The 23473-nt window shown below is 42.8% G+C and overlaps 1 protein-coding gene across 17 annotated transcripts in view; it reads left to right on the top strand.

Moving 5' to 3' along the window:
• Nucleotides 1-23473, top strand: part of PHLDB1 (pleckstrin homology like domain family B member 1) — a 727524-nt gene that overhangs the window by 178313 nt on the left and 525738 nt on the right. The gene's annotated exons all lie outside the window — the stretch shown is intronic.

Below are 23473 nucleotides of genomic sequence, written 5' to 3'. Positions count from 1 at the left end.
CTATGCAAATCCCTAATTCAGGCCTCAAATGCGCATGGCGCTCTCTCACTTCGGAGGCCTGTCGTATTTCAAGGCAACAGTTTAGGGTCACATATGGGGTATCGCCGTACTCGGGAGAAATTGCTTAACAAATTTTGGGGGGCTTTTTCTCCTTTCACCCCTTATGAAAAGGTGAAGTCGGGGTCTACACCAGCATGTTAATGTAAAAAATTCAATTTTTTACACTAACATGCTGGTGTTGCCCTATACTTTTCATTTTGACAAGAGGTTAAAGGGAAAAAAGCCCCCAAAATTTGTAATGCAATTTCTCCCGACTACGGAGATACCCCATATGTGAGTGTAAAGTCCTCTGGGGGCGCACAACAAGGCCCAGAAGGGAGAGTGCACCATGTACATTTGAGGTGATTTGCACAGGGGTGGCTGATTGTTACAGCGGTTTTGACAAACGCAAAAAAAAAAACCCACATGTGACCCCATTTCGGAAACTACACCCCTCACGGAATGTAATGAGGGGTGCAGTGAGAATTTACACCCCACTGGTGTCTGACAGAGCTTTGGAACAGTGGGCTGTGCAAATAAAACATTTTGTACAGCCCACTGTTTCAAAGATCTGACAGACACCAGTGGGGGGTAAATGCTCACTGTACCCCTTGTTATGTTCCCCAAGGGGTCTAGTTTCCAAAATGGTATGCTATGGGGGGTTATTTTGCTGTCCTGGCACCATAGGGGCTTCCTAAATGCGACATGCCCCCCGAGCAAAATTTGCTCTCAAAAAGCCAAATATGACTCCTTCTCTTCTGAGCATTGTAGTTCGCCCGTAGTGCACTTCTGGTCAACTTATGGGGTACCTCCAAACTCAGAAGAGATGGGGTTACAAATTTTGGGGGGTATTTTCTGCTATTAACCCTTGCAAAAATGTGAAATTTGGGGGGGAAACACACATTTTAGTGACAATTTTTTTATTTTTTTTACGTATGCAAAAGTCGTGAAACCCCTGTGGGGTATTAAGGCTCACTTTATTTCTTGTTACGTTCCTCAAGGGGTCCAGTTTGCAAAATGGTATGCCATGTGGGGGGTTTGGCTGTCCTGGCACCATAGGGGCTTCCTAAATGGGACATGCCCCCGAGCAAAATTTGCTCTCAAAAAGCCAAATATGACTCCTTCTCTTCTGAGCATTGTAGTTTGCCCGTAGTGCACTTCTGGTCAACTTATGGGGTACCTCCAAACTCAGAAGAGATGGGGTTACAAATTTTGGGGGGTATTTTCTGCTATTAACCCTTGCAAAATTGTGAAATTTGGGGGGGAAACACACATTTTATTGAAATTTTTTTTTTTTTTTACGTATGCAAAAGTCGTGAAACCCCTGTGGGGTATTAAGGCTCACTTTATTTATTGTTACGTTCCTCAAGGGGTCCAGTTTCCAAAATGGTATGCCATGTGTTTTTTTTTTGCTGTCCTGGCACAATAGGGGCTTCCTAAATGCGACATGCCCCCGAGCAAAATTTGCTCTCAAAAAGCCAAATATGACTCCTTCTCTTCTGAGCATTGTAGTTCGCCCGTAGTGCACTTCAGGTCAACTTATGGGGTACCTCCATACTCAGAAGATATGGGCTTACAAATTTTGGGGGGTATTTTCTGCTATTAACCCTTGCAAAAATGTGAAATTTGGGGGGAAAAATTATATATTTTTTTACATATGCAAAAGTTGTGAAACACCTGTGGGGTATTAAGGCTCACTTTATTCCTTGTTACGTTCCTCAAGGGGTCAAGTTTCCAAAATGGTATGCCATGTGGTGGGGTTTTGCTGTTCTGGCACCATAGGGGCTTCCTAAATGCAACATTCCCCCCAAAAACCATTTCAGAAAAACGTACTCTACAAAATCCCCTTGTCGCTCCTTCGCTTCTGAACCCTCTACTGTGCCCGCCGAACACTTTACATAGACATATGAGGTATGTGCTTACTCGAGAGAAATTGGGCTACAAAAATAACAATACATTTTCTTCATTTACCCCTTGTAAAAATTCAAAAATTTGGTCTACAAGAACATGCGAGTGTAAAAAATGAAGATTGTGAATTTTCTCCTTCACTTTGCTGCTATTCCTGTGAAACACCTAAAGGGTTAAAATGCTGACTGAATGTAATTTTGAATACTTTGGGGGGTGCAGTTTTTATAATGGGGTCATTTGTGGGGTATTTCTAAGATGAAGACCCTTCAAATCCACTTCAAACCTGAACTGGTCCCTGAAAAATTGTGATTTGGGAAATTTTGTGAAAAATTGGAAAATTGCTGCTGAACTTGGAAGCCCTCTGGTGTCTTCCAAAAGTAAAAACACGTCAATTTTATGATGCAAACATAAAGTAGACATATTGTATATGTGAATAAAAAAAAAATTATTTGGAATATCCATTTTCCCTACAAGCAGAGAGCTTCAAAGTTAGAAAAATGCAAAATTTTCTAATTTTTCATCAAATTTTGGGATTTTTCACCAAGAAAGGATGCAAGTTACCACAAAATTTTACCACTGTGTTAAAGTAGAATATGTCACGAAAAAACTACCTCGGAATCAGAATGATAACTAAAAGCATTCCAGAGTTTTTAATGTTTAAAGTGACAGTGGTCAGATGTGCAAAAAATGGCCAGGTCCTAAGGTGTAAAATGGCTGGGTCCTTAAGGGGTTAAGGGGTTAAAAATCTTAACCCTTACAGTACTTATCAACTGCTTTATACAATAGATATAATACAGAGAGATTTGTGAAGTTCTTTCCAGTCTGACAACAGTGCTCAGGAACTGTCTAGAGCAGGAGAGGTTTTCTATGGGGAGATGCTTCTAATCTGGACAGTTCCTCACACAGACAAAGAGAGAGCACTGTTGTCAGACTGGAAAGAACTTCACAATTTTCTCTGTATTATACAGCAGCTGATGAGTACTGGAAGTATTAAGATTTTTTAATAGAAGTAATTTACATATCTGGTTAACTTTCTGGCACCAGTTGATTTGAAAACATTTGTTTTCCACTTGTTTCCACCGGAGTGCCCCTTTAACCCCTTAAAAGAGCACTCCGCCACAAACATCTTATCCCCCTATCTAAAGGATAAGGGATAAGATGATAGATTATGGGGGTCCCACTTCATTCAGCGCACAGAGTGAACTTCGCTCCATGCCCGATGACTGTAGATGCGGCCGCCACTCCCCCTCCATTCACTTCTATGGGAGGAGGCGTGGCATGACGTTCCGAATGCAGAAGCTTCAAACGTCCGTGTTCCCTATGCCACCGCTGCCGACACGGAGAAGTGGGGGTCCCGCCGCTGGGCTGGGGGATAAAGTGGATTGGTGGTGCAAAAATCAAGCCCTGATATAGGCCTGTAGGTGGAAAATTAAAAGCTTTGACTAAACTAATATGGGGCATGGGACATCTTAGCTATGAGGAGCGATTAAAGGAGTTACAATTGTTTAGTCTTGAGAAGAGACGTTTAAGGGGGATATGATAAACGTATATAAGTATATTAATGGCCCATACAAAAAATAGGGAGAAAAACCGTTCCAGGTTAAACCCCCCCAAAGGACGAGGGGGCACTCCCTCTGTCTGGAGAAGAAAAGGTTTAGTCTCCTATAGTGTCCTATACCTTGATAAAGCTGGGTCTCTCCAGCAAAACGTCGGGGGGATGCTAGGGAGCGACACATTTTAAATAGCAATAATAGGAATTGGTAAATCAAATAGAGGAGGTTGTATGTTATGTGGACTATAAAGACTGGAGTCTTAGGATCCAGAATTTTTTCAATAAAAGAGTCCCTAAAATAGAAGCCTTAGTGGAAATAGAATTAGTGGAACCAGTAATGGACCAATCCAATTCCTATATATTGCGTTTTTAAACACCTTCTTTTGTATTATTTTTGCACCTTAATTTGATCTTAATAAATAATAAATGAAAGTGAAGTTTTAAAAGGGTGACCCTAGTCGGGGGTCTTAGGGGTTGCTAACCCTGAAGGGAAATGGAATTTATATAGTCTCAAGGGGCGACACGCCTTCTTTACCATGAGACCTGTGAACTTATGGAACAGTCTACCTCAGGAACAGCAGGAAAAATAAACAGCTTTAAAACAGGATTAGATACATTCCTGGAACAAAATAACATTAATGCTTATGAAGAAATATAAAATCCCATCCCTTCCACAATATCGCGCAACACCCCTACCCTTCAATTCCCTGGTTGAACTTGATGGACATATGTCTTTTTTCGACCGTACTAACTTTGTAACTATCATTTTTAGGAGGTGATGAGAAAAAAAACTAAAGTGCAAAAATGAAAAACCCTCAGTCCTTAAAGAAGTAGTATCACGGACAAAAATGTATCCCCTATCTGCAGGATAGGGTATACGTTTTAGATCGCGGGGGGTCCAAGCGCTGGGGCCCCCTGCGGGCACCAGCTCTCCTCCACAACAGCGCGTCACGACCCCGACCCCTCTATATAGCTCGATGGGAGAACCTAAGATTGCCGAACGACTCTCCCATAGAGCTATATGGAGGGTGTTACGTGGCCCCTGCTTCGGGCGGGGGTCGTGACTAAAGATGAGCGAATCGAAGCAGACGAACCCAAATTTGTTACGAATTTCAGGAAATATTTGAATCGCAACGAATGGGAATATTGCCACATTTCTATCGCATGAATCACTTCATTAAACTACATTTTACAGTGTTCCAGGCTCCCGGACACCTAAAATGGTGGACCCACATGTCAGTACATGGGGCAGGGGATGCTGGGAAGGCAGGAAGGCAGGGCGGGAAGGGAAGTAGGCGGGATGACCCTGAATCAGCCCTATATAATATATTTCATGTCATACACTGCAGAGGGATAGGACGGACTGCGTGTCTCTATGTGTTACACAGACATGCTGACTTGATCATACCACAGCATTCCACTTCCAACTGCTATTCAAATCAGCGTTGTGGACAGAGAGAAGTGCTTGTTCTCACTGAAAAGGATTTTTATGCCAGCCATTAACCTCCCAGTCACTTTATTCAGCATTTTATCAGAGAGGGGCAGATAGCTTTTCGTTGCTTCATACATTTCAACACGCTGCCTCAACTTCATTAACCTTAGCAGAGGAGGCATGAATGATTTTTCAGTGCAATTCTGTGTATTTTTTCCACAAGAAATCATCTACTGCTCATACTAGTCTGTAGACGGTATAATAACCAGCAGTTCATGCCATTCTTAATACTCTTTGACAGAGTGCAATTTTGTGTTTAATACACATATTTTTTTTTGTGGTTCTGCACTGTTGTGTGCTGCTGCTTTTGTGCAAAAATAATTTTTTTCAGCCGACTGTAGTGCATTTTTCTGCCCTCATACATGCATACCTACATTTAATTAGTGCATTTTTTGGTACCTGTTAATCTGTAACAAGCCTACATACAGTGAAAGGCCAGGGAAAAGTGATCACTGGCTGTTATTTTATGAAAATACGTTTTACAAGTGTACGGTAGCGCATTTCCCACCCCCACCCCCTCATACGTGCATACCACATACCTACATCTAAGTAGTGCACTTTTTTTTACCTGTTAATCTGTAACAAGGCTACATACAGTGAAAGGCCAGGGAAAAGTAATCACTGGCTGTTGTTTTATGAAAATATGTTTTCCAAGTGTACTTTAGCGCATTTTTTCCCCTCATACGTGCCTACCACATACCTACATCTATGTAGTGCACTTTTTTTGTACCTGTTAATCTGTAACAAGGCTACATACAGTGAAAGGCCAGGGAAAAGTAATCACTGGCTGTTGTTTTATGAAAATATGTTTTCCAAGTGCACTGTAGCGCATTTTTTTGCCCTCATACGTGCATACCACATACCTACATCTAAGTAGTGTACCATTTTGTACCTGTTAATTAGTGATGTCGCGAACATAAAATTTTCAGTTCACGAACGGCGAACGCGAACTTCCGCAAATGTTCGCGAACCAGGCGAACCGCCATTAACTTCAATGGGCAGGCGAATTTTAAAACCCACAGGGACTCTTTCTGGCCACATTAGTGATTTAAAAGTTGTTTCAAGGGGACTAATACCTGGACTGTGGCGTGCTGGAGGGGGATCCATGGCAAAACTCCCATGGAAAATTACATAGTTGATGCAGAGTCTGGTTTGAATCCATAAAGGGCATAAATCACCTATTGTTCCTAAATTCTTTGGAATAACGTGCTTTAGCCCCCTTTAGGCAGCACATAGAGCCCCCCTTTAGGCATCACATAGTTAGATCCCCCCTTTAGGCAGCACATAGATTCCCCCATATTAGGCAGCACATAGTTAGAGCCCCCCTTTAGGTAGCACATAGGTAGAGCCTCCCTTTAGGCAGCACATAGAGCCCCCTTTAGGCAGCACATAGTTAGATCCCCCCTTTAGGCATCACATAGTTAGATCCCCCCTTTAGGCAGCACATAGATTCCCCCATGTTAGGCAGCAAATAGTTAGAGCCCCCCTTTAGGCAGCACATAGAGCCCCCTTTAGGCAGCACATAGATTCCCCCATATAAGGCAGCACATAGTTAGAGCCTCCCTTTAGGCAGCACATAGAGCCTCCTTTAGGCAGCACATATTTAGATCCCCCCTTTAGGCAGCACATAGATTCCCCCATATTAGGCAGCACATAGTTAGAGCCCCCCTTTAGGCAGCACTGGTTTTATTTCACAGCCAAAAAAGGTATTTTTTTATTTGAACAACTGTAACACCAAATGTGATTTGCACTAGTGTGAGAATGAGCAAAAAAGGTTGCCAGCGGAGTTCCCCTTTTAAGCAGAGGTCCCCAACCAGGGTGCCTCCAGCAGTTGCAAGACACACGGACTGAACTTATAGCCCTTTTAATACTGTAGTTAGTTGCTTGAAGGAACTTAAGTTTTACACTGGAGTACCCCTTTTAACCAGCGGTTCCCTCCCAACCAGGGTGCCTCCAGCTGTTGCAAGACACACGGACTGATATTTGAGCCTTAAAAAGGGCTTTTTTTGGGTGCTGTCCTTAAAGCAGATGTTAGACTAGTGCTTTAGGAGTAAAGTGGACCCTGAATACACCACCTAGCAGCAAACTAGCTATTGCTTTCCCTATTACAGCAGGAGCAGCTTCTCTGTCCCTCCACTTTCTAAGCCTGCAGCTTGCCGAATGAAGGTAAAATGGCATCTGTGCAGGAGGTAGGAGGGTCTGGAAGGGAGGGACTGCTGCTGATTGGCTGTAATGTGTCTGCTGACTCTGACTCACAGGGTCAAAGTTTACCGCAATGTTAAAGTATAGTGGACGAATCGAACTTCACATATGTTCGCCCGGCGATGCGAACGCGAACATGCTAAGTTCGCCGGGATCTGTTCGTCGGCGAACAATTCGCGACATCTCTACTGTTAATCTGTCGAGGGCCTACATACTGTGAAAGGACAGCCAAAAGTAATCACTGGCTGGTGTTTTACAAAAATACAGCGTTTTTCTAAGCATTGTAGCGCATTTTTCTGCCCTCATAAGTGCATACCGCACATGTACATCTAAGTACTGTACTAGTTTTTACCTGTTAAGGGCCTACATACTGTGAAAGAATAGCCAAAAGTACTCATTGGCTGGTGTTGTACTCAGATACTTTTTTAAGTGTACTGTAGAGCATTTTTCTGCCCACATCAGTGCATACCACAAACAGTACAGACCAAAAGTTTGGACACACCTTCTCATTCAGAGTTTTCTTTATTTTCATGACTATGAAAATTGTAGATTCACACTGAAGGCATCACAACTATGAATTAACGTGGAATTAATGTGGAATTATATACATAACAAAAAAGTGTGAAAATATGTCAGATTCTAGGTTCTAGCCACCTTTTGCTTTGATTACTGCTTTGCACACTCTTGGCATTCTCTTGATGAGCTTCAAGAGGTAGTCACCTGAAATGGTCTTCCAACAGTCTTGAAGGAGTTCCCAGAGATGCTTAGCACTTGTTGGCCCTTTTTGCCTTCACTCTGCAGTCCCGCTCCCCCCAAACCATCTCAATTGGGTACAGGTCCGGTGACTGTGGAGGTCAGGTCATCTTGCGCAGCACCCCATCACTCTCCTTCTTGGTCAAATAGCCCTTACACAGCCTGGAGGTGTGTTTGGGGTCATTGTCCTGATGAAAAATAAATGATGGTCCAACTAAACGCAAACCGGATGGAATAGTATGCCGCTGCAAGATGCTGAGGTAGCAATGCTGGTTCAGTATGCCTTCAATTTTGAATAAATCCCCAACAGTGTCACCAGTAAAGCACCCCCACACCATCACACCTCCTCCTCCACACCAGCACACCTGTGAAGTGAAAACCATTTCAGGTGACTACCTCTTGAATCTCAACAAGAGAATACCAAGAGTGTGCAAAGCAGTAATCAAAGCAAAAGGTGTCTACTTTGAAGAACCTAGAATATGACATATTTTCACACATTTTTGTTACGTATATAATTCCACATGTGTTAATTCATAGTTCCAATGCCTTCAATGTGAATCTACAATTTTCATAGTCATCAAAAAATAAAGAAAACTCTGAATGAGAAGGTGTGCCCAAACTTTTGGTCTGTACTGTACCTACATCTAAGTAGTGTACTATTGTGTACCTGTTAATCTGTCAAGGGCCTTGTGGCAGTGTGGCAAGGAAAGGGTGTATTTCCCTTGCTAACTCTGGTGAATGCTCCACCTGTGGCCTGATTAATGAGGAATCAGGAAGGGAAAGTTTTAAAAGGAAAAGAAACAGAATAGTTGGGGCTCTCCCTTGGAAACAGTATGCTGGCTGTTAGAGGGGGAGACACACGGGCCCTGTTTAGGTAACAAGCAGAAGGCGCTGTGAGTGGTCCAAGAAGTGGTGTGAACTGTGAGTAGCAGGTTGCAGGAGTCACATGTTTAACTGGCTGAGGGTAGCTCACCAGCTAGTAGTCAGGACATGCTGATATGTGTAGTCAGTGATCAGACGGTCTAGGATTTTATTTTGTTCCTGCGTTATGTTTATTTTCCCCCTCCAACCTGTCTAAATAAAGCTGGCAAGGTGCCAGGCTTGCATAAATAACCATTGTCTGCGGGTTTATTGAGTGGAAACGTGTTCCGTGGCAGTGTCCAGGACGATCCCTGAGCTAATCCCCAAGGAGGAATCCTTACAGGCCTACATACAGTGAAAGGACAGCCAAAAGTAATCACCAGCTGGTGTTTTACAAAAATACAGAGCTTTTAGGTGTATTGTAATGCATTTTTCTGCCCTAATCAGTCTATACCGCATACCTACATCTAAGTAGTGTACTATTTTTTACTTGTTAATCTGTCAAGGGCCTAGATACTGTGAAAGAACAGCCAATAGTACACATCTGCTGCTGTTCTAGACAAATACTATTTTAAGTGTAGTGAAGTGTATTGTACTCCCCTCATATACGCAATAAGTATGTCAGGAAGAGTATTGCCAGGAAGTGCACAGAGGAGTGGCAGAGGCCTAAATTCATCAGGCGCAGGCAGAGGTCGCAGCAGAGTAGGGGTGTGTGGCAGCCGGAGTTGCAGCAAGAGGTCTGAGCTCCCGGTGTCAGCTAGCAGTCGTGTCGCAACCAGCAACCCAGCAGACGTGATTGATCGTTTCACTCGGTCATCCACTTCATCTCAAGTGACATCCGACACCCCCAGTCAACAGTCGGTGGGTTCCTCACACTCAACCCTCAGTTGGCATGGCCATCATGCTGCTGCTGGCACCTCCAGGCTCTGTGATTGTGCAATATGGTCTCCTCATGCTGATGCTGCTACCTCCAGGCTCCCTCATTCTGCTGCTTTATGGTCTCCTCATGCTAATGCTACCACCTCCACGCTGTCATTGTGCCACCATATGGTCTCCTCATGCTGATGCTACCACCTCCAGGCTCTGTCGTTGTGCCGCCATATGGTCTCCTCATGCTGATGCTACCACCTCCAGGCACTGTCATTGTGCCGCCATATGGTCTCCTCATGCTGATGCTGCCACCTCCAGGCTCTATAATTGTGCTGCTCTATGGTCTCCTTATGCTGATGCTACCACCACCAGGCTCTCTCATTGTGCTGCCATGGACACTGCAAAACATAATTAAGGTGCTGGTCCCCAGTTTCAGAAATTCCTTGCATTAGGGTCACTTTCAGGACTCCTGATGCCACCTCCAGGCTGTGCCATTCAGCCACTATATGGTATTCTCATGCTTCAGCCCCTCCAGACTGTGCCATTCAGACATGATATGGGCTCCTTATGCTTTCACCACCTCCAGGCTGTGTCATTCAGCCAATATATTGTTTTCTGATGCTGCTGGGACTGTCTTGGATATTACCTACAATTTTTTTATGGTAGCAATAGCAAACATACATGCTCAATAAAAATTTAAACTTTGATCTTTTAATGTTAGGGGTTGAGAAGCCCTCTTATGTATACATCCTGCTGCCTGATCCAGGCTGTGTGTTTCAGAAACTACTTGGCTTACTGATGCTCCTGGGCCTGTGACAATTTTTTTGGGATGTTAGCAATAGCTAACATACATGTTCTATACAGATTTCAATATTCACCTTTTAATGTTAGGGGTTATTAAGCCCTCTTGTGTACTTCTGCTGCTGCCTGATCCAGGCTGTGTGTTTCAGCAACTATATGGTTTAGTGATGCTGCTGGGCCTGTGCCAAAATTTTTTTGATGTTAGCACTAGCTAACATACATCTTCTATACAGATTTCAACATTAACATAATGTGAGGGGTTGTGAAGCCCTCTTGTAAGCTGATGCCTGCTCCAGGCTGTGTGTTTCAGGAACTACTTGGCTTAGTGATGCTGCTGGGCTTGGGCCTTACATTTTTGGATGTTAGCACTAGCTTACATACATGCTTAATTGAGATTTAAACATTGATCTTTCAATCTTGGGGGTTATGAAACCCTCTTGTGCACTCCTGCTGCTGATTGCTCCTGTGTCATTCAGCAACTACATGGTTTAGTGATGCTGCTGGGCCTAGGACATTACCTATATATTTTTATGGTAGCACTAGGTACCATACATCTTCAATGGAAATTTCAAAATTCATATTTTATTCTTAGAGATTGTGAGGCCCTATTGTCTCCTCATCTGCCGCCAACTCCAGGCTGTGCCATTCAGACACTATATGGTCTCCTCATGCTTCAGCCACCTCCAGGGTGTGTCATTCAGCCACAATATGGTCTCCATATATTGACTGTGTATTGTAGGAAACATGTGGCTATCCTTGAGTTACTCTACCAGCATTATTGCCATGTTGATACCAGACCAGTAATAAAAGGAATATTGCCAAAGACTAGCAGAAACAGGCAACTGTGGATACTGACCACCGTCTGTTGGAATTGACTTACTATCCCGGGTGGTAGATTTACCATTTTGAAGTTCCTAAGTTCCAGTAGGCTTTAAGTCGTTCATTCTTTGTTGTGGTTCTTCAGTTGCAGAATTAAGTTGTATCATGTTTTCCTGTTCCTCCGATGAGCTCCGGGGCATGACAGGGAAACCAAAGAGGACCGACGGCAGAAGATCCACTTACCCATCCGGAGGCAGTGGGCGACGGTGATCGGCAGGCGGCTATGTCGTGCGGCTGGCTCGCTGGCTCGTACGGAAGCCGGTGAGTTGCCTAGCAACATCTGGAGGGCTACAGTCTGAGACCACTATACAGTGGTCTCTAAACTGTAGCCCTCCAGATGTTGCAAAACTACAACTCCCAGCATGTCCAGACAGCTGTTTGAGTATACTTAATATAGCTTCTAGCTAGAGGTTTAGGTCTCCCAGATATTGTATCAATAAAGCGAAAGGGAACCTTATATTGAAGATATGATTAAAACTTCACTTTTAATAGTAGCTAGTAAAATAACCCAAAAAACCAAACAAAAAAAACATCTAGTGCACAAAATATTTATAAATATCTGCTATTGGGCAGTCCTTGAAAAATGAAGGAGTACTGTAGTCGTAGGGCTACTATGTATAAATAGTCACTAGATCACTTCTGCTGATCTTCCTTCAACGAAGGTGCATGTTACCATAATTCATATGCATAAAGTGCGTATTCCAGCAATTATAATAGTTGTCATAGTGCAGTAGTGACTCTGCTAGTCAGTATATCCCAGTGGTACAAGGCCTTGATAGCAGCATACATAGGCAGCAATAGATAGCACATATCTTAGCAGCATACCATCATTGCACTCCGTTCTGCAGCAATTAGTATTGCACTTTCCAGCATAGCAGCAGAAATCCTGATAGCAGCGTAAACAAGCAGCAATAGATAGCACATATCTTAGCAGCATAACGTCATTGTACTCAATTCTGCAACAGTAGGTATTGCACTTTCCAACATAGATATACAGCAGCAGAATATACAGTTGGCACCAAAGCGAAATTAATATCATTGCACTTAGCCCTTCAGTTCTGCAGCAGTTATATATTGCACTTAATTCAGTAGCTGCAGATAGCTTGCAGTAAGCAGCAGTACAAGCAATTGGTTCCAACATACATCCATAGTCATAGCACTTAGCCCTATGTGCTGCAGCTGTCCTTCATCTAGTCCAATAACAAATGCATTAATATAGCAGCATAGTTACATATCTTATTATGTCCAGAGCATGCTGTTTGGGCATGCTGGGATTTTTAGTTTTGCAACAGCTGGAGTGCTACAGTTTGAGACCACTATATAGTGGTCTCTAAACTGTGGCCGACCACATCTTGCAAAACTACAACTCCTAGCATGCCCACACAGCAATTTGCTGTCTGTGCATGCTAGGATTTGTAGTTTTGCAACATCTGGAGGGCCACAGTTTGGTGTGCAGTGGTCTCTAAACTGTAGCACTCCAGATGTTGAAAAACTGCAAATCCCAGCATGCCCAAACAGCAAACAGCTGGCTCGGCATGTTGGGAGTTGTAGTTGCGTACCTCCAGCTGTTGCATAACTACATCCCAGCATGCCCTTCGGCGATCAGTACATGCTGGGAGTTGTAGTTTTGCCACAGCTGGAGGCACACTGGTTGGAAAATACTGAGCTAGGTAACAGAACATAACTGAAGGTTTTCCACCCAGTGTGCCTCCAGCTGTTGCAAAAGTACAACTCCCAGCATGCACGGTCTGTCAGTATATGCTGGGAGTTGTAGTTTTGAAACAGCTGGAGGTTTAAACCCCCCCCCCCCATGTGAATGTACAGGGTACAATTGTCAAGTTGACCGAAATTATTCTGACTGCCGATCAATACATATACTAATACTGATATATTTATATGTCATTTCTAATGCTGAAGGAAAAAGATATTTGTTGGACTATGCACCACTTTCCTGAGTTTGCAAACTGCTAGTGAGTGAATAACCTTGGATCAATGCCAGACGGCCCAAGATGGAAGTCAAAACATTTGAGGAAGATGCAGATTGTAGAAGAAGGGCAAGGAACTGGAATTTTTCCAGTATTAGAGTGAGAGGGCTGCATAAATGAACTTTGGCCAAGAAAGAAATTAATGGACACTAGATATGCTAATATATACGGACACAATATATTTAAACAACCAATCAGAATGTAATATGCTAATTTTGAAGTCATAATTCACCCTCCTTCTTTGTACAATGTAAAAAAACAAATTCACTTCCTCTAATAAACAGAAATCCCTGGGGTACCGAGGAGGGAACTCATACCAACCTGGCCTGGTGTGAATTTTCTTGTGTCGACGCTCGGAAATTAGTAAAGCGGTAGTCACTCACAGATTAAGGCCGCACATTAACAAATCCTTAACACATTCACACGGGCAGGTTTACAGTGAGTTTCTTGCTTCAAGTTTGAGCTGCGGTAAATGTTTCGCCACTGCGCAAACTCCTAGCGGGAAACTCACCGTAACCCGCCAGTGCGAATGTACCCTAAAAACACCACACTACACTAACACATAATAAAGGGTAAAACACTACATATACACCCCCTTACACTGTCCCCCCAATAAAAATGAAAAACGTATTGTACGGCAGTGTTTCTAAATGGAGCCTCCAGCTGTTGCAAAACAACAACTCCCAGCATTTCCGGACAGCCACTGACTGTCCAGGCATGCTGGGAGTTTAGCAACAGCTGGAGGCACCCTGTTTGGGAATCACTAGCATAGAATACCCCTATGTCCGCCCCTGCGCAATCCCTAATTTAGTCGTCAAATGCGCATGGCGCTCTCTCACTTCAGAGCCCTTTCGTATTTCAAGGAAACAGTTTAGGACCACATATGGGGTATTTCCTTACTCGGGAGAAATTGCACTACGAATTTTGGGGGGCTTTTTCTTCTTTTACCTGTTATGAAAAGGAAAAGTTGGGGTCTACACTAGCCTGTAAGTGTAAAAAAATAAAAAGTTTTACACTAACATGCTGGTGTTGTCCATACTTTTATATTTTCACAAGAGGTAAAAGGAAAAAAAGACCCCCAAAATTTGTAACGCAATTTCTCCTGAGTATGGAAATACCCCATAAGTGGGCATAAAATTCTCTGCGGGCACACAACAAGGCTCAGGAGTGAGAGCGCACTATGTACATTTGAGGCCTAAACTGGTGATTTGCACAGGAGTGGCTGATTTTACAGCGGTTCTGACATAAACGCAAAAAATAAATACCCACATGTGACCCCATTTTGGAAACTACACCCCTCATGGAACGAGAAAAGGGGTATAGTGAGCCTTAACACCCCACATGTGTTTCACGAATTTTTGTTAAAACTGGATGGGAAAATGAGAAAAAAAAATTCACTAAAATGCTGGTGTTACCCTAAATTTTTCATTTTCACAAGGGAAAATAGGAAAAAAAAGCCCCCCAAAGTTGGTAACCCCATATCTTCTGAGTATATAGATACCCCATATGTGGATGTAAAGTGCTCTGCTGGCGAACTACAATGCTCAGAAGAGAAGGAGCGAAGAGAAAATTTGTCCAGAATTGAAGGCCATGTGTGTTTACAAAGCCCCCAGAACAATTGACCCCCCCCCCCACATGTGACTCCATTTTGGAAACTACACCCCTCATGTAATGTATTAAGGGGTGCAGTGAGCATTTACACCCCACAGGTGTCTGACAGATTTTTGGAACAGTGGTCTGTGAAAATGAAAAATTTTATTTTTCATTTGCTCAGCCCACTGTTTCAAAGATCTGTCAAACGCCAGTGGGGTGTAAATGCTCACTGCGCCCCTTATTAAATTCAGTGAGGAGTCTAGTTTCCTAAATGGGGTCACATGTGGGGGGGGGGGTCCACTGTTCTGGCACCATGGGGGGCTTTGTAAACGCACATGGCCCCCGACTTCCATTCCAAACAAATTCTCTCTCCCGTAAGCCCAATGGAGCATTGTAGTGCACCAGCAGAGCACTTGACATCCACACATGGGGTATTTCCATACTCAGAAGAAATGGGGTTACAAATTTTGGGGGTAATTACCCTTTGTAAAAATGTAAATTTGGGGAAAATCCAACATTTTAGTGAAATTTTTTTTTTCATTTATACATCCAACTTTAACAAAAAGTCGTGAAAATACGTGTGAGGTGTTAAGGCTCACTGTACCCCTTGTTACATTCCCTGAGGGGTGTAGTTTCCAAAATAGTATGTCATATTGTTTTTTTTTTGCTGTTGTGGCACCATAGGGGCTTCCCAAATGTGACATGCCCCCCAAAAACCATTTCAGAAAAACTCACTCTCCAAAATCCCATTGTTGCTCCTTCCCTTCTGAGCCCTCTACTGCGCCCAGCATTTCAGCAAAATTTGCTTTCCAAAAGCCAATGTGACTCCTTCTCTCCTGAGCATTGTAGTTCGCCCGCAGAGCATTTTACGTCGTAACATGAGGTATTTCCATATTTAGAAGAGATGGGGTTACAAATTTTGGGGGGCATTTTCTCCCATTACCCTTTATTAAAATGGTAAATTTGGTTAAAAAAAAACTGCTCTTTAGAGAATTATTATTTTTTTTTTAATTTACACATCCGACTTTAAAGGAAAAGTCATCAAACACCTGTGGGCTGTTAAGGCTCACTGGACCCCTTGTTACGTGCCTTGAAGGGTTTAGTTTCCAAATCCAGATATGCCATGTGGGGGGTTTTCTGTTGTTCTGGCACCATAGGGGCTTCCTAAATGTGACATGCCCCCCAAAAACCATTTCAGAAAAACTCACTCTCCAAAATCCCATTGTTGCTCCTTCCCTTCTGAGCCCTCTACTGCGCCCGCCGAACACTTGACATACACATATGAGGTATTTCCTTACTCGAGAGAAATTGGGTTACAAATATTGAGGGGAATTTTCTCCTTTTACCACTTGTAAAAAATAAAAAACTGGGTCTACAAGAACATGCAAGTGTAAAAAATGAAGATTTTGAATTTTCCCGTTCATTTTGCTGCTATTCCTGTGAAACACCTAAAGGGTTAACACACTTATTGAATGTCATTTTGAATACTTTGAGGGGTGCAGTTTTTACAATGGGGTCATTTGTGGGGTATTTCTAATAAGAAAGCCATTCAAATCCACTTCAAACCTGAACTGGTCGATGAAAAATTCTGATTTTGAAATTGTTGTGAAAAATTGGAAAATTGCTGCTGAACTTTGAAGCCCTCTGATGTCTACCAAAAGTAGAAACATGTCAACTTTATGATGCAAACATAAAGTAGACATATTGTATTTGTGAATTAAAATATTATTTATTTGGAATGTCTATTTTCCTTACGAGCAGAGAGCTTCAAAGTTCGAAAAATGCTAAATTTTTAATTTTTTCATAAAATTTTGGAATTTTCACAAAGAAATGATGCACATATAGACGAAAATTTATCACTAACATAAAGTAGAATAAGCAATCTAGGAATGAGAATGAAAGGTAAAAGCAGTCAAAAAGGTAAAAGCTTAAAGTGTAAGTAGTCAGATGTGCAAAAAATGCTCTGGTCCTACAATGAAAATTGGCCTGGGGTTCAATTTAAAAATCATAGATTTCAACGGTCTCGTCATGCTGCTGCCAACTCCAGGCTGTGCCATTCAGACACTATATGGTCTTCTCATGCTTCAGCCAACTCCAGGCTGTGTCATTCAGCCAATATATGGTTTACTGATGCTGCTGGGCCTGGGCATAAAAAAGTTTGTTATAGTAGCACCAGCTACCCAAAATCTTCAGTTAAAATTTCAAAGTTTGTCATTTTTCTTAGGGATTGTGAAGCCCTGGGGTCTCCTCATGCTTCAGCCAATTCCAGGCTGTGCCATTCAGACACTATCTGGTCTCCTCCTACTGATGCCACCTCCAGGCTCCGTCATTGTGCTGACATGTGACTCCTTGTTAGATTAGGTCCTTTGTACCCACACACCGGGGCACGGGACACTAAAACTTGGGAGTTAAAAGTTCCATTTCAAAATCCTCAATTTCAATATCTTAGATTTCTATTTAAAATTCTTGCATTTCAATGGTCTCCTAATGCTTCAGCCACCTTCAGGGTGTACCATTCAGACAATATATAATTTTCTGATGCTACTGGGACTGGGATATTAACTCCAAATATGTTATGGTAGCACTAGCTAACATAAATGCTTAATTGAGATTTTAAGTGTGATCTTTCAATGTAAGGGGTTATGAAACCCTCTTGGGTACTGCTGATGCCAGCTCCTGTGTCTTTCAGGAACTACTTGGCTTACTGATGCTTCTGGGCTTGGGCCTTACATTTTTGGATGTGTAGCATTAGCTAAATACATGCTTAATAGAAAGTTCAACATTGATCTTTCAATGTAAGGGGTAAAGAAACCCTCGGGTGTACTGCTGATGCCTGCTCCTGACTGCTTCTGTGTCTTCCAGGAACTACTTGGCTTACTGATGCCTCTTGGCTTGGGCCTTAAATTTTTGGATGGTAGCTCTAGCTAACATGCATCTTCAATAGAGATTTCAACATTCACCTTTAAATGTTAGGGGTAGTGATGCTCACGAATATTCGCAATTCGAATTTTAATCGCGAATATCGCATATTCGCGAATTTGCGAATATTGCGTATATAGCACTATATATTCATAATTATGAATATTCGTTTTTTGCGCATTTGCGAAAATGTATGCGCATATACGCATATTTGCGAATATTGAGTCCTCCCTTATTTAACCCCTTAAGGACTGGTTTTTTTTTCCATTTTTGCATTTTCGTTTTTGCTCCTTGCCTTTAAAAAATCATAACTCTTTCAATTGTGCACCTAAAAATCCATATGATGGCTTATTTTTTGCGCCACCAATTCTACTTTGTAATGACGTCAGTCATTTTGCCCAAACATCTACGGTGAAACGGAAAAAAAAATCATTGTGCGACAAAATTGAAAAAAAAACGCAATTTTGTAAATTTTGTGGGCTTCCGTTTCTACGTAGTACATTTTTCAGTAAAAATGACACCTTATCTTTATTCTGTAGGTCCATACGATTAAAATGATACCCTACTTATATATGTTTGATTTTGTAGGACTTCTGGAAAAAATCATAACTACATGCAGGAAAATTAATACGTTTAAAATTGTCATCTTCTGACCCCTATAACTTTTTTATTTTTCCGTGTATGGGGCGGTATGGGGGCTCATTTTTTGCGCCGTGATCTGATCTGAACGGTACCATTTTTGCATTGATAGGACTTATTGATCGCTTTTTATTCATTTTTAAATGATATAAAAAGTGACCAAAAATGCACTATTTTGGACTTTGGAATTTTTTTGCGCGCACGCCATTGACCGAGCGGTTTAATTGATGATATATTTTTATAATTCGGACATTTCCACACGCGGTGATACCATATATGTTTATTTTTATTTACACTGTGTTTTTTTTTTTTATTGGATTCAAACTTTTAATAGGGGAGGAGTTAAATGATCTTTATTCACTTTTTTTTTGCAGTGTTATAGGTCCCATAGGGACCTATAACACTGCACACACTGATCTTCATCATTGAGCACTGGTTTCTCATAGGAAACCAGTGATCAACAATTCTGCCGCATGACTGCTCATGCCTGGATCTCAGGCACTGAGCAGTCATTCGGCGATCGGACAGCGAGGAAGCAGGTAGGGCCCTCCCGCTGTCCTGTAAGCTGTTCGGGATGCCTGTCTCAGGAAACGGACAGTTTAGAAGCAAATCCCCATAGCAAACCTCTTCTAAACTGGGCGTTTCCCGAGACAGGTTTCATTTGAGAGCACTTAGACAGAAAAGAACAACCTTAACTTCAGAAGCTCATAAGTACTGAAAGGATTAAGATTTTTTAATAGAAGTAATTTACAAATCTGTTTAACTTTCTGGAGCCAGTTGATATATAAAAAAAAAGTTTTTTCCTGGAATACCCCTTTAATGGTATAGGAAACTATGACTAGTGCATTAACTCTGTGATTTTTTGGCCAGTAAAACCAATAAGCCCATTGTGGTCTATGGTGATCTCACGGCATGTAAAACAGTAAGATAAGCAGGACTGTCTTGGCAGCACAGTGGATGGGAGACTACCACCACGGGTTCGAGTCCCGGGGTGGGACAGAGTGTTACGGTTAAACTTTACTTTCCTGGAAAAGCAGCTGAGTTGCCCATAGAAACCAATCACATTGCGTCCTTCATTTTGCAGAGGCCTTGTGAAAAATGAAAGAAGGGATCTGATTGGTTGCTATGGGCAACTCAGCTGCTTTTCCCGTAAAGTTAAACCACCTCTGTCCCACCCCGGGTTCGTGGTCTCCCATTCCACTGTGCTGCCGAGACGGTCCTGCTTATCTTACTGTTTTACATGCCGTGAGATCCCCATAGACCAAAATGGGCCTATTGGTTTCAATGGGCAAAAAATCACAGTGTTAATGCACTAGTCATAGTTCCCTATACCATTAAAGAAGGGAGGGCTCAATATTCGCGAATATGCGGAAAATCAGTGTAGAGGAAGAGTTGTGCAATTGCCCATAGCAACCAATCAGATTGCTTCCTTCATTTTTGAAAAGGCCTCTGAAAAATGAAAGAAGAGATATGATTGGTTGCTATGGGCAACTCAGAAACTTTTCCTCTGGACAGGTTTTGATAAATCTCCCTCTATGGGGGAGATTCATCAAAACCAGTGTGGAGGAAGAGTTGTGCAGTTGCCCATAGCAACCAATCAGATTGCTTCTTTCATTTTTGAAAAGGCATCTGAAAAATGAAGGAAGCAATCTGGTTGCTATGGGCAACTCAGAAACTTTTCCAGGAAAAGTTTCTGAGTTGCCCATAGCAACCAATCAGATCGCTTCTTTCATTTTGCAGAGGCCTTGTGAAAAATGAAAGAAGCAATCTGATTGGTTGTATGGGCAACTCAGCTGCTTTTCCAGGAAAGTAAAGTTAAACCACAACACTGTAACACTGTGTCCCACCCCGGGACTCAAACCAGTGGTGGTCTCCCATCCACTGTGCTGCCGAGACAGTCCAGCTTATCTTACTGTTATACATGCTGTGAGATCCCCATAGACCACAAAGGGCAAAAAAAATCAGACATAATGCACTAGTCATAGTTCCCTACCATTAAAGAAGGTAGGGCTCAATATTCACGAACATGCGCATATATTTTCGCATATGCGCAAAAAAAAAACAATATAACGAATATGCAAATTTCGCGAATATATGACGAATTCGCAATCCATACGCCCGTGGGAATTCCGGTCCCCACTGCTAGCCGGTTGGGGACCGGAGCCGGATGCCTGCTGAAATCGTTCAGCAGGCATCCCGGCATATCGCCCAGGGGGTCATTATGCCCCCCCATGTCGGCGATGGCCGCAGATCGCTGGACAATTCAGTCCAGCAATCTGCGGCGATTCCGGGTCAATTGGGTCTCCAGTGCCATAGCCAGCAGGGGTGAGGTGGCACCTCCCGCAACCCGCTCCGCCCCTCTTCCGGAGGACGTGAGCGGGTGCGGGAAGAAGACCCCGGCAGCTGGGGACCCCGATCCCCGGCGTCCCTGTTGGGATCGGGGCCCCAGGAGCGATGGCGGCGGCGGGACTGACCTGTGCCCGAAGCAGCAGGAGGTGAGCATGCAACATACCCCCAAAAACCATTTCAGAAAAACGTACTCTCCAAAATCCCCTTGTAGCTCCTTCGCTTCTGAGCCCTCTACTGCGCCTGCCGAACACTTTACATAGACATATGAGATATGCCCTTACTCGAGAGAAATTGGGCTACAAATATAAGTATACATTTTCTCCTTTTACCCCTTGTAAAAATAAAAAAATTGGGTCTACAAGAACATGCGAGTGTAAAAAATGAAGATTGTGAATTTTCTCCTTCACTTTGCTGCTATTCCTGTGAAACACATAAAGGGTTAAAACGCTGACTGAATGTCATTTTGAATACTTTGGGGGGTGCAGTTTTTAGAATGGGGTCATTCATGGGGTATTTCTAAGATGAAGACCCTTCAAATCCACTTCAAACCTGAACTGGTCCCTGAAAAATAGTGAGTTTGGAAATTTTGTGAAAAATTGGAAAATTGCTGCTGAACTTTGAAGCCCTCTGGTGTCTTCCAAAAGTAAAAACATGTCAATTTTATGATGCAAACATAAAGTGGACATATTGTATATGTGAATAAAAAAAAATTTATTTGGAATATCCATTTTCCTTACAAGCAGAGAGCTTCAATGTTAGAAAAATGCAAAATTTTCAAATTTTTCAGCAAATTTTGGGATTTTTCACCAAGAAAGGATGCAAGTTACCACAAAATTTTACCACTATGTTAAAGTAGAATATGTCACGAAAAAACAATCTCGGAATCAGAATGATAACTAAAAGCATTCCAGAGTTACTAATGTTTAAAGTGACAGTGTTCAGAATTGCAAAAAACGTCCGAGTCATTAAGGTGAAAAAGGGCTAAGTTCTTAAAGGGTAGCTCCCACCATCCTATTTTTTTTTTGCTAGCCCCCCCCCCGGGCTACGGCACAAGCTCGTTCCCTCCTCTCCTCCCCCGTTCCCTCCTCTCCTCCCCCGTTCCCTCCTCCCCCCCCCCCCGCCCCGCATACCCCGTTCCCTCATTACACTTGCAGTTACTACCTCATTACACTTGCAGGGACAGCGGCGGCAACGAGGCGGCGATGTGCGGGAGGAGTGGCCTCCCAGCCAGTGGCCGGGGAGCCAATGCGCTCGCTCCCGCCTGTCTGATTGACAGGCAGGGAGCGAGTGCAGCCTAGCTGAAAAAGGACTGATTGCCACTCCAAAATCAGTCCTTTTTCAGTAGCCAGTTTTTAAATGTAAATTAAACCTTTTTAATGAAAAAAAAATTATAAAAGTATATTAGAGATATGTTGTAGTACATAAGTACTACAACATATCAAAAAATAAAGTTGGTGACAGTGCCCATTTAAGGGGTTAAAGAAAAATAAGGGGGAAGTCGGTCTGTCCCTGCTTGCCCGATACAGGGCTAAATGTATAAAAAATTCACCTGCCCGGCACCCAAAACTACTTGTCCCGGGCGTCGGGCAATAGGATTTCCACATCCCTGCACTATATGGTCTCCTCATGCTGCCAACACCTCCACGCTGTGTCATTCAGCCACTATATGGTCTCCTCATGCTTCAGCTTCATCCAAGCTGTGTCATCCAGCCACTGTATGGTCTCCTCATGCTGCCACCACCTCCACGCTGTGTTATTCAACCACTATATGGTCTCCTCATGCTGCCAACACCTCCATGCTGTATCATTCAGCCACTATATTGTCTCCTCATGCTGCCAACACGTCCACACTGTGTCATTCAGCCACTGTATGGTCTCCTCATGCTTCAGCCTCATGCAAGCTGTATCATTCAGCCACTATATGTTTTCCTCATGCTGCCAAAACCTCCACATTGTGTCATTTAGCCACTATATGTCTCCTCATACTGATGCCACCTCCAGGCTATATCATTGTGCCGCTCTGCGGCAGTGATTCAAAAAGCTATGCCTGTAATCTGCATGTTATTCTGAATAACAGTATTATTTCACTACCCCAGCACACTCCATATGCGTGTTAGAACACAGAGAAAGTTCTACACCCCTATTGAGGCTCTCTGTAGGCCAGAAATAGCCGTTTTTAATATAGAGTCACCGCAAATAAATTTGGATCGAACCAAATTTTTTCAAAAATTTGCGAATCGTCCTAAACGAATTTTCAAAAGTTCGCTCATCTCTAGTCATGACGTGCCGCTGTGGAAGAGAGCCGTGGCTCCGTACATGAGATCGCGGGGCCCCAGCGCTCGGACCCCCACATTCTAAAACGTACCACTTATCCTGTGATTACCCCCTATTTTTGTCCACGATACTTCTCCTTTAATTTTAGCACAAAGCTGCAACATAACAAAATCTGAAAAAATCTGTGGACATTCTGAATGCATCATTTTTTGTGAAATATAACAGGGAAGAGCTACATATATGGAAAGATGGTTCATTCAGAGTTTTCAACTATGTATAATCTATACAGTATATATTACAGAAACTTCTTCCAGGGCACTGGTGTGAGAAAGGCATGTAAAATATGGGAAGACTTGG

The sequence above is a fragment of the Hyla sarda genome, chromosome 10, assembly GCF_029499605.1.
Source record: "Hyla sarda isolate aHylSar1 chromosome 10, aHylSar1.hap1, whole genome shotgun sequence".
Taxonomy (NCBI): Eukaryota; Metazoa; Chordata; class Amphibia; order Anura; family Hylidae; genus Hyla; species Hyla sarda.
The sequence above is the reverse complement of the archived record's forward strand: the minus strand, read 5'-3'. Positions and strand labels throughout refer to the sequence as shown.